Source organism: Phymastichus coffea, unplaced genomic scaffold (assembly GCF_024137745.1).
Source record: "Phymastichus coffea isolate CEN01 unplaced genomic scaffold, Cenicafe_Pcof_1.1 PCOF00078, whole genome shotgun sequence".
Classification (NCBI taxonomy): Eukaryota; Metazoa; Arthropoda; class Insecta; order Hymenoptera; family Eulophidae; genus Phymastichus; species Phymastichus coffea.
Window position 1 is genome coordinate 372,108 of NW_026706889.1, and position 14,395 is coordinate 386,502.

Genomic DNA, 14,395 nt, shown 5'->3' on the forward strand with positions numbered 1-14,395 from the left:
GGCGTCCATCCAATCCACGCCCTGTCCTTTGACTTTTCTCTGCCTGTTGCTCGACTCGTCGCCCGAGCAAGTGGCGAGCCGCTGCGGCAAACGTTCCAACATTGCACTTAAATTAGACGCCCCTCGTGCATCCTGCGCACTCGGCGCCGATTGCCGATTGCCGATTGCCGATTGGAAAGCCCACGCGGGCGATGTATCAATGGAGGGGCGTCTCTCATTAATTAAGGAAACGATCGTGTCGGGGAATGCCGATGAACGAGCGCGATAACAGGTGTGTGTGCGTACGCTAATGCCCGGCGCCATTACGAGACTCTCCGAGCTAAGCAACTCTTGGAACGACAGTCTTGTTTCGATTCAAACGGCAGAGTGCGAGCTGGAAAGTAGCCGCGTTTGGGCGTGCTTGGCAAGTAACGAACTGGCTGGTAGACGTTATCTCGCTCGAGGTCTGGCGCAACGAGGGCCGCGCGAAAGCCACGAGATCTGGATGCCAATTGTTTGCCACGCATGCGTCATCGCGGAAAAATGTTTTGCCTGGGCGCGTCTCTATCGGCGCGAATAGCGCGTAAGAAGCAGCGAGCAGCGTGAGATCGCTGCACTGGATAGTTACGCCGACTGATTAATGAGCCTGCCTCCCGCAATAAGCCGCCCCCAAACTCCAGCTACGTCTGCCTGCCAAGTGGCTTTTTAATGAGCTCCCACGTTTGCCGATCGTTCATCAAGATATCGAGCTGCTGTTGGTGATGCGTTTGCCCTGCATTTGGCGCTTCTGCTCGTCCACCTTTCGTCGACCTTTGCACGACGATCGCCTCGCGACGTGGTCTGTCGTTGAAAAAAGACGGCGGCAGCCTCGGAATTCGGGCTTTGCGAGGCGTGACTCCCAGGCGGTTAAACCGAGCGTCAAAAGCGCCGAGGGACATCTCTGCTGAACTGTAGGTACGCGCGCGCGAAAAAAGGCGTGGGCGCGCGCACGATTACCATAATAATCCTGTTCCTCGAGGGAAGATTCTCTCTTTTGTTGGCATTGTTTCGTCTCGCGCGGCGGCGGCGGCGGCGGCGGCGGCGGCGGCGGCGGCGGCGGCGGCCAAAAACGAACGACGAGGCCGTTTATTGATTCCGAGCGACTGATATACGAGGCTTACGTGCTGAATCGGACTAACAAACGCCCGCGGAGGGGCTTCTCTCTTCTTTCTTCCGTAGCAGCCTTGACATCTCCCTTGTCTGCAGCTCGGAGAGCGCTTGCCGATTATTCAATCATCCGGCGTGCTAATGCTTTGGCTTTTCGCGAGCTGACCCACCATTGATTAGCCGCCATTGGACAGTCGGCTTCGCGGCAGCTGCGAACGAGCTGAGAAAGTGGTCGGTAAAACAGAGAGCCGCGCGAAGGCAGGGCGCGATAACGGCGCGGCAGCTATGATGCCCAGCCAGACGGCTAGACGCATTGGAAGCGCGCGAGCTCGACGAGGTGGCTTTCGCTTTCGCTGCTTTCGCTTCCGCTTGCGCAGGCCAGCGTCTCGGCCGCTCCAAGGCTATCCTTCCAGTCGAGCAGCGAGGCGAGGGAAAAGACAAATAGACAAGCTCAAGATTGCGCATGACAATGGCTCGCTCGCCGGGCTTTTTGACTACGCCGGCAATATACCGCGCGCGCCCCTTTTGCGCCCCTCGGCGGGCGCGTTCTCTTTGAACTTTGAACCCGAAACTTCGGAGACTCGCCCGCGACTTGGCGTTCGAGAGAGCGGCAGTTTTGGCGCCGCTGGGCGCTGCAGCGCTCCTTGCATTCACGCATTTTAATGGAGGATTATTGAGCTGCTAGCCGGAGAGGGGATTCGTTGCACGTTTACGAGAGGCTAAGCGAGCAATAACGTGTGGCAATACCAAGCAGCTTCAAGTAGCTCGATCGTGTTGCTCTACACTGAATACCTATATCCGCCGTTTCGGTCTGTCGTCCGACAGAGCGCCAAATCATGCCTGTGTCATCGCGTGAAAATGTACTTTCCAGTTAATCGAGCGCAGTAGTGCAGCAACGCGCGCGAGCGCTTTCTTCTTGCCGGCTTTGGTTTTGGCGATGGGGCATTATTTGTCGAACGACGCACAATGCACGTTCTCTCTCTCTCTCTCTCTCTCTCTCTCTCTCTCTCTCTCTCTCTCTCTCTCTCTCTCTCTCTCTCTCTCTCTCTCTCTCTCTCTCTCTCTCTCTCTCTCTCTCTCTCTCTCTTTGTGTCTGCGAAACGAGAGTTGACTTTGAGGGTGCTCGCGTTTTTTTGCCCTCTCGGTAATATGGAATATGGCTTTGTTGGAAATTAAATTGTCGGAATGTGCTCGCGTTTCTGTTTTTACGCTGGCTACGTTACCTGCCCCAGCCGCGCTTTTTCGTTTGTTCGCTTTTTTAATTAAGTTGAGCTTTTTTTTTCCACCTCGTCGTTCGCATTCGCATTATTCTCTCTCTCTCTCTCTGTACAGAGAAATGTACTTGGTTGGTTGTCGTCGACGAGATAATCTTTCGAGTTGTGCGCAGCTTTAATCAGCGGCTCGGGCCAAGTTTGCTGTGCGGAAAGCAGCTCGAAGAAGCGTGCCTTGAGTGGATTTATTTGCCGGTGATTTTAATTGAATCCTAGTGGCTCTGGCCGAGTTGCTGGCAAGCTAATTATAAAGGGCAGCGAGAGAGCTGTTGGGCCGATGGTCGCGCTGAAAAGAGAAAAGCAGCGCCGCTGCAGAAGCCGGCGTGCGAGCGGAGAGGCGTTGTCGCATCAATTTCGCTGCGGGCAAATGGCGAAACAGACAGGCGCGCGAAGCTGCGCGTGTATCGCTTGTAGCCGGGTAGCGTTGGCGACTTGCGCAGAAGGAAGGACGGATTGTCTGTGGATGCACTGGGCTGCTGTTGCACGCCGGCAGCCGGCAAAGCGGAGGATCAATAACGCTTGTTGTATGCTCGCGCAACCTCTCCCCTACTCTTGTATACTTGATTAACTCGCTCTCCGCGTCTATCTCCTTCTCGACTCGTGCGTGCGCGAGCGTGTGTGGGTTCGCGGAGAGGCGCGGAGAGGCGCGGAGAGGGAGCTTGCGGAGCAGCGGCGGCGGCGGCGGCGGCGGCGGCGGCACGATTATGATAAGAGCCAAATTGCAGTGGGAGATTTATCGTTGGCCTTTTTCGCCCGGCTGATGTATGTTCGCCAGACTTGCTCGCGAATGCCGGAGCTTATTTCGCGCGAGATCGAGATTACGCCGGCGCTTTTAGCTCTATCTGCAGCGACATTGTCGCATAGCAGATTGCCATTATGAAAAATGCTTGGGCTTCTTTGCGCTCGCCAGCGTCATTCGCGAGATCAGCCGGCTGGCGCTTGGGCACAACTGCAGCAGTGCAGCGCGCGAAAATACATCTTGATTCGCAAACAGTGGCTGCGGCTGACGATCGATCTGCTTGCCGTGCTGCCCATTGAAACCCGCTGACGTCACTTCCGGCGCGTCCGAGCGCATAAAATCTGGCCGGCTGCTCGGCTATAAATAGACGCCAGATAAAGCCAGTTGTTGATGCAACGCTTCATTTACTCGATATCGTCCGGCTCTGGCTGGTGGATCGTTGACGGCCGACGAGCGTTCTTGCCAGTCTTAATTGTTGCTGGCGGATCGAATTAAAATTAGCATATTAATTCGGTCGCCGGCGGAAGCACGCCAAAATAGTGGAAAGGTCGGCCGGCGAGTCGTCAAGCGCAAAGCCTATAAATATAGTAGGTGCGCGCGCGTCGAAAGTGAAATAGACAAGCGGCGGACATAATACAAACTGGTTCATTAATTGGCGCGCGCTGCGCGAGCGGGGAGCCCCTAATAAATGACCAAGGCTATAAAGGGCAATTAGGCGGCGGCGAAAGACAGACGGGAACAAGGCGAGGCCAGGACAATCCTAGAATAACAATCAATAGCCGGGGGAGGAGACATTAACAAGTAAAATCACGCGGAAGGAGGAAAAAGCAGCGCGACCTGTCCAACGAAGAATGTGCATTTGAATATCGCGCTGCGCGGCTTGTTTCTCTCGATCGAGTTCCAGTAGCAGCTACCGCCTCATTTGCGCGCCCACAGCGATTCCCCATGAAATTGAAATCCGCTTAATCCAATAAACGCTTGCGCGCCAGTAGTCTACGGATAGCGCCGTAGCGTTTATGATAATCGCCTTTGTCTCTCTCGCACTTATTTTTATACTGTTTTCGGGATGAGCTAAGCCGAGGATTAGCATATACTGCTGCGACGACCACTTTTTTTCCTCTCCGAGAGCGCACATTTGCATAGAACCTCGCTAATGGATGCGAAACTTCTTGACGTGCAACCCTCGCCGCTGCTGTTCTTTTGCTGCCGGTCTATAGATTGAGTTGTGCGCAGAGTTGCCGCAGAGAGCGAGACGACCGAGACTCGGTTTGCATTTGATTTATTAATAGCAGCCTAGTCTTTTTCCACGCGGAGAAAACTTTGGGATTCATAGGGGAAAGCCAGCCGTATGAAAGTTTCGCTCTTTCTCCCGGAGGATAAATGGATTTTCGGCTGGGGCAAAAGCCGATGGACATTTGTCAGAGGCGAATTATCGGGAAGACGGCAAGAGCCAGAGTAGCAGTGAGCGAGATGCAAACAATGAAACGACATTTTCACGGAGTCCTCTCGCATTCGATGCAGTGGACAGTCTGGAACAATGAAAAAAACGAGGCTTTCAACTTTAAGGCAATAATTACTTGCGGGCACGAGCGAGCAAACAGCGACAAAATAAATCCTCGAGCAATTTAACGTCAAAATCACGTTATACACGGCCACTTTCTCTCCGGCAAGTTTTAATAATTTTGCAGCCACTTCTTTTTCCTCTCTGGCCGCGACTTTCTTATTAATTCGAGGTCGTCTTTTTTGCCTCTCTCCCTCAGTAGCAGCACCAGCACCAGCGCCAGCTCCAGCTCCAAAGGCTAATTTCCTTATTTATATTCCGAGCTCGAGCTATTTGCACTGTTTCTTTTACTTCTCCTCCGACTTTATTCTCCGAGTTTGCTCTCTAGCAAACTTGGTAATGAGCACTTGCTAAATCATTTTAATCATCGGTATAGGTATAAACACTCGCGCCTTCGCAGCGAAATTTCTGCTTTTCATTGGCGGAGTCTGCCCCGGCCGCATTATTTTCGTATGAGCGCAAGCACAAGCCAGCTCCGGTGCGCCGTTGCTTATTACGCGCGGTCAAATCAAGTGCCGACGAACGAAGGCAGCGCATAGACAAGCGACAAGCGGCGCGAGAGGCAAATCAAGCTCTCGACGCTGCTTTCTTTGCTTTGCTTGCCCTTCGATAATCAGCAGTTGCACTCGCCAACCAACAACGTAGCATGAGATATTCAGCTTGTACAAACACGAGAGACGCTCGTAAATTGTGCAGCGGAGTTATGACGTTTTAATCCCAAGCTTGGTTCGCGCCGCCCGCGCCGCACCGGTTTATTCCTAGAAACAGCGCAAAACTTTTTTTTACGAGCGCGCTCGCCTGCAATTTTCTTTTATTTTCGGCAGGCTAGCGAGACTGTAAAATAGTTTTTATAACGATTTCGACGACGTTGATTATGTTTACCTGACGATTAAAAACTCGTCGTAAAAGCGCACAAACGTAAATCAAATGTTCAAGCCGACCCTTCCTCCGTTGCTCCGACGCGAGCTCGACAAGCGGCCAGGGAGAGCGGGACTTGCGTTTGAACTGGATGCAATTAGCTGGCGCTGCGACTGATTCAAATCTTTTTTCGACGACGACGACGACGACGAGGATTACAGCCAAAGAAAGATGTTTGCAGCAGCCACGCCACTGATTAGAGAGCAATTTGTCGCCAGCGCCACTCGTTTTCTCATTGGACCAACACATTTTACGAAGGCAGATGATTTTTCCGAAAGAATGCGCTTTGCACACACACAACGGTCCATTCAAACAGAAACAGGCATTTGACTGCAGTCAAGTGTCAAAAACAAGCTTTGCCAATGTTTCTCCTTCATCAAACTCGAATCCCATTAGGTTTTACAAAGCGCACACATAATGGCCCATAACAAACTTGCCTTAAGCCCGAATGCTGTATTTTCCGCTTGCTCGAGTCAAAAAGTAGGCCCATACCAAAAGCATCCTTCGCTAACAGTGAATGCCGCGCGTAATCCTGTCTCTTTGTCGACGAGCTTTGCCGGCGAATCGACAACGGCAATCGCACAATGGAGATGCCCTCTTTTTTGTGCGCCAAAATCAGGCAAACAAATGTATTCGGAATTAACGAGGCCTCTCGCCCTCGGCCTCGCTCCCACCCCCCCACCCCCACCCCCGCCCTCGCCCTCGCCCTCGTCCTCTCTCGAACCTGACACCTAATCTAAAACCCGCGAAGGAAATCAATTACGTTCCATCAGGTCCCCTCTCTCTCTCTCTCTCTCTCTCTCGAAAACTCCCTCGTCACGCGCAACGAGAGAGACAGAGAGAGAGAGAGAGAGAGAGAGAGAGAGAGAGAGAGAGCGCGAGAGGCGACAAGCGAATCGCCGGTGCGAGAAACCGACCGCAAATTGAATAGACCATATCGTGCCGCGCACGGCATATAGGTATACGCGCACGGGCTGCCGAGTATGGGAGTCGAGCGAGCTGATTTATCGCGCGGCCGAAAAACCGGACGGCGCTCCCGCTGGCCGCGCCAGCCACGCCAGCCGCGCCAGCCGCGCCAGCCGCGTACGCGCGGCGCTAATGTCCGCGCGGGATTGTTTTTCCGGGCGAGCTGCTCCCCGCGCTCCCGACGGCTCGCCTCGTTCGCCCTCGACGATCGGCGACCTGAGCACGACTGGAGACGCGCAGACGGGCAGCGTCAGAAGCTCTCGACGAGGCCTCCAAGAGGCCTTTTCTCCGGCAGGGACTTTTGTTTTGACAGGCCGCAAACTCTCGGCCAGAAACCAGTTAACGACTCGTCTCTCGAGTGTTTTGCGCGCGAGCGGAGCGCCGAGTGCGAGTACAAGAAACGCTTTAATGGACGAGCGCTTTTGTGTGCTCGGCGCGCGGGCCACGCGACGCGCGCTGCGCTGCAAGCGGGAGCCGCACGTTCGATGTCTGAAAAGGAGCAATAAAAAGAGCAACAGAGGAGGAAGAGGAAGGGAAAACGAAGCGTAGGTGGCAGGTCTGACGAGCTGCACCTGGCGGCAAACATGAGAGAGCGCGGCCGAGCGTTTGGTGAAAGGGCCTAGAGTTTTAGTTGCGCTTGGGCCTCCCCAGCGAACGCATCGGCTTTTCCCGCCGGCTGCCGCGCGCTTTTCCTCGCAGCAGTACAGTGCACCCGGCGGGGCAGTTCCGGAGTTCCGGGCGCCGCCGCTGGACAACCAGGCAAGTGTCGACTCGGAAACAGCCCGTCCGCTGCAGCGAGCGAAGCGCCGCGCCGCTCGCTCGCGATGACTAGTCGCAATTTTCTCCTTTGTGCCGCGCGCCTGCGATCGATGAGCGGGAAAGCCGCTGCCGACGAGTTCCCCGCGCCGTGCGCCGCCTCTGTTCGGAGGTCGCCGAGGCGTGTATCAATTATGTTACAGCCCGGAGCGCGTGTCGAGCAAAGCCTCCCTCGAGAGCTCAGCCGAGGGCAGGCGCGTCTTGGGCGTCTTGGGCGCCGGCGAACCGGCCGACCTATTAGCGCGCGAGCAGCTATTGGAGGCTGCGACCAAGCGCAAAGCTGCTCCGCCGCGGCGGAGTCCAGTCGGATTTGCGGTGCGCGAGATCGCCAAATCCGGCCTCGAGGGCGGATTCCCGCGGCCTCGCGGTGCGGCTTTTCGGCTGTATTCGCGGCTGTATTCGTGGCTGTATTCGCGGCTGTATTCGCGGCTGTATTCGCGGCTCCTCGTCCGCCGGAGTCGAGTTACGGGGATCATCCGATTAGGCCGGCTCGACTGGAGCTCCGAGCAGCAGCACAGCGAGCCCGGGATGATTGATCCGCGAGCCGCGAGCCGCGAGCCGCGAGCCACCAGCGCCGGCGGAGAGCGAAGAGTCGGCCGTGGCCGCCTCGCGTACGCCAGCTCCGCGTTCCACCGACTTTCCATCGCGCACCAGCTAATTCTGTCGGACTGCCGATGCGCCGATGCCACACGTCGATAGCAGCGACACTTGGCAACACTTGGATCACGCTCACGGGCACTATTCATAGACGCGCGAGCGGACGGGCTGGCCCGCCGCTGCATAATCAGGTCGAGTTATTTGCGCGCGCGAGAAGCGAAAAGTTTGTGCGCGCGATCGAGCCAAAGTCCGTGGCAATGGAGCGCCTCCTCGGCACTGTTTTCCTTCGGCTCGAGTTGACGTGCCGAGCGGCGGCGTGTAACGCTCGCTCGCCAGAGCGGAATACAGTATTAAGGCCAGCTGCGGAGAGAGGCGAGAGGCGGCATATTGCACGAGGAATATTCATCGCGCGCTCGCGCACGCGCGCGAATATTGCGCCTATTATAGGGTGGTCCCTTTGTCTTTTATCCCAACTACGAGGATCTCGCTCTCGCTGGCTGCTGCCGCGTTATAATCGACTTCCGCCCTTTCTGCCATTCCGCGTGCCCTCTGCAGCTAGCGGAGCACACGTAGCGACGCGAGGGGTGAGACAGACACTCCCCCCCCTCTCTCTCTCTCCGGTGTCAAAGAGACAGATTCTTTTTTCCTCCCTTTTTTTCTCTGCCAGCCTTTTGTTCGCCTGATCGCCCTTCCCATCCTCTGCGTCGTCGTCGTCGTCGTCGCCGTCGTCTTCGTCCTCGTCCTCGTCGTCGTTGGGTTACACTTTGTGTCTTGTTTGCCTCACGTTATGTTCTATTAGGGGTTTGAGCTTGTTGTCTCCTTTTATCCACTCTCTCTCTCTCAGGGATCGCACGTGTAAATCAATTGCAATTGTACAATGGTCTGTGGTGACGATGCTGCTAAACGCGCTGCGCTCTCAAAGAAAAGACTTCTATAGGTTAAGTGTGCTCAACGAACAAAAACTCGACCTATTCCGAAATTAATGCACTCTCTCTCTCTCTCTCTCTCTCTCTCTCTCTCCTCTCTCTCTCTCTCTCTCTCTCCTCTCTCTCTCTCTCTCTCTCTCTCTCTCTCTCTCTCTGTCGAGGTACGACGGATAAAGAGAGAGGGGAGGGGGAATTCAATTCCGTAAAATTTCATCGTACAATTTTCCTGAAGCACATAACCGAGGGAGAAGCTCTCGAGCGCGTCTGCTGCTACTTCGTGATATGATCGCACCCATTGAAAACCTAATTCAATCCGAGCTCTATATATATCAGATATAGGCATCGTGCAATCGCTACGTATAGGATTTTTATCGACTGCGCATCAATATTGATTCTCGCTCTCGCGCGGTACTCATTAACAAGACACAGTGCGAGGGCTCGAGGGAGATTATAGAGTTTTATCGGTGGATAATCCCCCCTAAGAACATTCCTCAGAGGTAATCGCTAACGAAGGCAACTTCAATTAAAATTCAATCAAGCTGTTGAGAGGGGTTGCTGCTGCCGCTGTAACGAGAGAAAGTCTAAGTCCAAAAACTTATCCTCCTTCGTATCCAGCCGACCATAACACTTTCCTCCTTAAACGTAAACTTCTCTCTCACACCGCAGCGTCTTAACTGCAAAGGAGAGAGGGGCTGGGGTGGGGAGAGGTTAATTTGCCGAGGCGAGCGCAAGACACCTTTATACTTTTTTTACGCGCGCGGGGTAATTGAATTTTGCCCTGCTCGCGTAATTAAATGCGAGTTAATCTCAATACAAAGCCCCGTAGTGGCAGTGCGTCCGTGTCTGCGAGCCGAGTGTCTATTGTTCGAGCGACGGATGCCGTGTGTACACACTCTTTTTCGCTCTCTCTCTCACTCTCTCGCGGATGAATATGTAATTTTTAATTGTGCCGGTTATTCTTCCGAGCTGGCCCCAGGCGTCGGCAGCGCGAGGCATCCTCGCCGACTCACAGTTAATTGTGTTTGAATAAAGTATCGGCGCGATAATGGGATTACGCGAGGCTTCCTTTCTCGATCGTTTGGCCAAACTATCGGCGGCGAGGAATAAAGAAGGCGCTCGGCAAACACTCGGCCAATGCTCTCGGCAAACAAAAAGCCTGTCGACAATTAAACTACATGCAAAGAGCAACTGTAGCCAAACTCATCGCCGCTTGAAAACTAATCAACTCTGCGACATTGCCCGTCGTCGGATTAATTCTCGCTAACTTGTCCATTCTGCGCGCGACGTTCGACGTTTGCGGAATCCGCTCTAGGAGCAAGTTTTGATGCGAGTTGGCTGCGAGTTAACATGACTGGCGCTGTTGTGCTGCTGTGCTGTTGTGCAAATCGGGCAATCCAAGAGGCGAAGAATAATGGAGTTGCGCGAAAGTCGCCTATCAATTAGTCGGCGCGCACGCGTTAAACTTGGCCGACGTGTGCGTGATATGCAAGTGCGTTGCGAGGGGTCGGCCTAACGATTTTAGCATATACAGCGGGGGAGCGGAGCGACGCCGAGGCCAGAGAGGGGAAATGTGCTCGTCGTCTCGCTTTCCGATTGCGTGATGATTTTAACCGAAGGCCTATTGTCGGGCCGCGACTCTCTCTCTCTCTCTCTCCGCTCCACGTTTGCCCATCGCATTAGCTGGATTTACGCCGGAGCGATACGGGCCTGAGTAAGCGTATCCCGGAGAGGCCAAATTGGTCGGATTTCAGGACCACGTGCGCATGCCGTCGCAGCGCCCGACCGCTCCAAGGTCCGACGTGCTTTTCATTCGAGCCGCCTGCCCGCGAAACTTGATTGGAAAAGTTTGCCCGGAAAAAACTGCCATCCGTCTTCCTGCTGCGTATAATTTTCACATTAGGGCGTTGTTCGCAACAGCGAGTGCCGCGGCCGCGGCGAAAAACAGCCGTTAAAACTCACCCGCAAAGAGCAGTCGTGCGCGAAAAGCGCGTCTCGCGGGGAGGATGCATTGCTCGCGCGCACTGATCGATCGGCAGTCGACACCTCCGAGCTCCCAAACGGCGTGCCGGGCCGCTGTGCGTGCGGCTGCGTATCGATGGAAGGCCGCGAGCAGAGCTGCGCACGCTGCTCAAGGATTCCGACGGAGGTTGCTGACACGGATGTGCGCGGCAACTCCTCTCTCTCTCTCTCTCTCTCTCTCTCTCTCTCCACCTTGATACGTCTTTACGTCTTGCCTCTCCTTTCTTCTCCTCGCCACCTTATTTCGCGCGTAAATCAAACTGTGGGAGCGATATCGGCCCCAGACGCGCCGCTGTCCGTGGGGGAGAGGCTCGCGCGCGGGCATCGCCCGGCAGTCTTCGGCCAAACGGTCGTTCAGCAGAAGGCCTGGGCGAGTCCGTCCTTCCGTCGACTCGGCGACGCGGCGCGTCGATGACGAGGGCAGCGCGCGCGGCCGAGAAGTCGAGTTGAGCGCCACTTGGGAGCGGCATTCCAGCGCGCATGCACGTGTGTGCAACGGCCCGAGCGGAGAGCGAGATCGGCGCTGCGCTCGCGAGCAACTCGACGCTTTATATGCAACGCGTCGCGCGCGCTAAATAAAGTGGACCTTCGAGCTCGCGGCAGAGATTCGAACGAGAGGAGAGCCCTTACAGTTGCGCGCTCGCGACCCTCCATGTTTATGCCCCGTCCGCCGGGCGGCGTCGCTGCGTTTGGCTGCGAGGCTCCGAGCCAACCAGTCGGAGCGCTGTTATTGCGAGCTCGTAATCGAACGGTTTTAGCCGCTTGCGCGCGCTTCACAATGGAAATCCAGTTTGTCCGAGGGAGCCAAATAGCAAAGGCGTCCCAGCGTTCGTTCAGCTCAATCTCTCGTTTGCACGCGATGAGCGATGCCCGCAGCGATTCGGCTGATTTGCGGATGAGCATGTCATTGGGCGCAATTAGTGGCATCGACTGCACTCGGCGTGCAGCGATCCGTCCAATTTCGTTGAGCCGTTGAGCTGTTGAGCTGCTCGGTGAGAGGGACCGATGCAGACTGGCCTGTTGAGATGTTATCGTAGAGCGCGTTCGACACCTGAAAGAAAAAAGGGAAGATCGAACCGCAGAGATAGAAGCGCACGCAACAGCTGCTTTTCGAGCTACTTACAAATAAATCTCTATCCTAATGCTGACGTAACAGCGGCTTTCAACACTCTTTGCACACACGTCCCTGCGGATTGAGTTGTAAAACAGGCCTTGTCTTTTTATTTCAAGCCACTCAAGGTCCATTTCCCATTGCTCGCTCGACGTCCGACGTCCTCCTTATCAATTGTATGCGAGTGTGTTTGTCGCGCCAAAGTGCAGACACTCGACAAAAAACTGCTCCGCAGAGCAACAAAAGGGGAGAGAAAACTGGTATATCTTGGAAGGTGCGAATTTTTTGACTTGCGGTATTTTTCTCTCTCTCTCTCTCTCTCTCTCTCTCTCTCTCTCTCTCTCTCTCTCTCTCTCTGAAAGAAGAAGAAGAAGAAGGGAAGAAGAAGAAGAAGAAGAAGAAGAAGAAGAAGAAGAAGAAGAAGATGGAGACTGGATTTTTGCTCGTTAATTCCTTTTGCTCGAGCAACGAAGTAAAAGAAAAAAAAATGTTCTTTTTTTATTCCAAAGCGTGCTCGGTAGACGAGAATATCTTGACGCTTCTTCTTCTTTCTCTGCTGCTTCGGCTGTCTCATTGCTCCTTTTTATTTTATTTTTTTGTGTTTTGCTGCTGTTGCTGCGGCGGTAGAAAGGTAAAAGGAGAACGAACGATTCGCGGCAAAGTCGTTGTTGTCGAGTAAGACGGAGTGGAGCATCGGAAAAGGAAAAAGAAATAGATTAGCGATTGTTATTTTAGCGATGAGCCGAGTTCAGGATTTCTACGACAAGAAGTAATTTGGATTGTAATGATGATGAAGTTTACTAGGTTTTTTTGTTTCTTGCGCTCTTTGGAAAGCTTCGAATGTTAGAAATGACCGACTGAGTTGAACGGATCATAAGAACCAAATGATTTTCAGCAAGAAAAGATATTGGAAAATAAACTTGGTATGAGGTTGGAAATGTCAAGCTGTCGACAAACACTCGCTTTAACAGGACAGTGATAAAATGGAGACGCGTTTGGTTGTAACTGCGGCGGAAAGTCTCAAATCAATAGTTATCAAGTGCAGAAAAAGGAGAAATTGAGTACAAGTATAAATGAAAGATTGGAGTGAAGCGAAGACTCGGAGAACGGAGCTAATTGAAATATCGATAAACAGTGGCAAGAAAGCCATCTCGGCCAATTAACGTTCAACAAGACGAAGCAAGAAGAGAAATCAGGGCATTATGATGGCAAGGCTCTCGTCAATGGCTTCTCTCTGCTCGGCGTCGATTCGTAGAAGTGGCTTAATTAGCAGCGTCACCCTGCCAGTGGCGGATGTGTGCGCGCGCAGCTTCCGTAATTAGAAGCTTAGAAGCTTTCTCGAGTGCAACAAAGATGCGGGTCAATTAAAATGAAAGAACATAGCTGTGAGTTTGGGCGATAAGGTGCGCGCGACGAATGCAAATGGGGGCCGATAAGCGACAATTCGGTGCCGCGCGTGTATCAAAAGGAACGGACGGACGTTGCTCGTCGGCCGACTGCCTATATTAGAGGCCCGACTGCAGCTGCGAATCTTTCATTTGGCAGTGGGCAGCGAGGATAAATTAGCCGGGACGGGGAGGTGCAACTGGAGAAGATTGGTCCGTTTCCAGTGGCTTTCGGCGGTCTTGAACGTTTTCAACGTCGTCAGAATCGACGCGCAACGGCGCTAATGATGTCAAGCCAGAGTCGGGCTAGCTGCTGAATGGCGCGTCTAATGGCTCGTGTTTTATCGGGCGCGAAATTGAGCGCGCCGTTACGCGGACGATCCGCCCTCCAGTTAATCCCGGCCTGGAAACAATAATTTTTGGCCGCTGCCCGCAAATGAAGCTCGCAAAGCAGCTAAATGACAAGGCGCGAGAGATACGAGATACGAGCTGCCGTTCTCCCTTCGGGCGCAGCCTCGACCAAGACGGAATTGCCGGCGCAGAGCAATTCCCGAGACAAATATATCCTCGCTGCCTAATCTGTCGCCAGCGCGCAAAAGCCTCCTCTAATTAGACGACTTTGCAATGCTCCGTGCAGTGCTCTTCTTGCGCAAGATAACAAGCAATCGATAGCTCGTCCAACGATTAGCATTTCAAATGCTTTGGTTGGCTTTGGCCGTCGCAGCGAACTTGCAGATATCGCGCGTATAAATAAAAACGGGCCCGGGCACAAGTGGATCGGCAAACTTTGTATATGTAAATCATCAATTAAAAGAGCCGGTGGGCGCGTCGGTAGGGCAGCATTGTGTGTCGCCGCAGTATATTAACACGCGCGCGCCGCGTTATTTATTCGCACCGCCAAAGAGGCTTTCGCTGGAGGCTGCCCAGCTCGGTGGTTTTTTTCTTGTTGGCGCTCCGTCGC

The 14,395-nt window shown here is 53.9% G+C and overlaps 1 protein-coding gene across 1 annotated transcript in view; it reads left to right on the top strand.

Annotated features, from left to right (window-relative positions):
- Positions 1-14,395, top strand: part of LOC131668445 (AF4/FMR2 family member lilli-like) — an 86,800-nt gene that overhangs the window by 48,287 nt on the left and 24,118 nt on the right. The gene's annotated exons all lie outside the window — the stretch shown is intronic.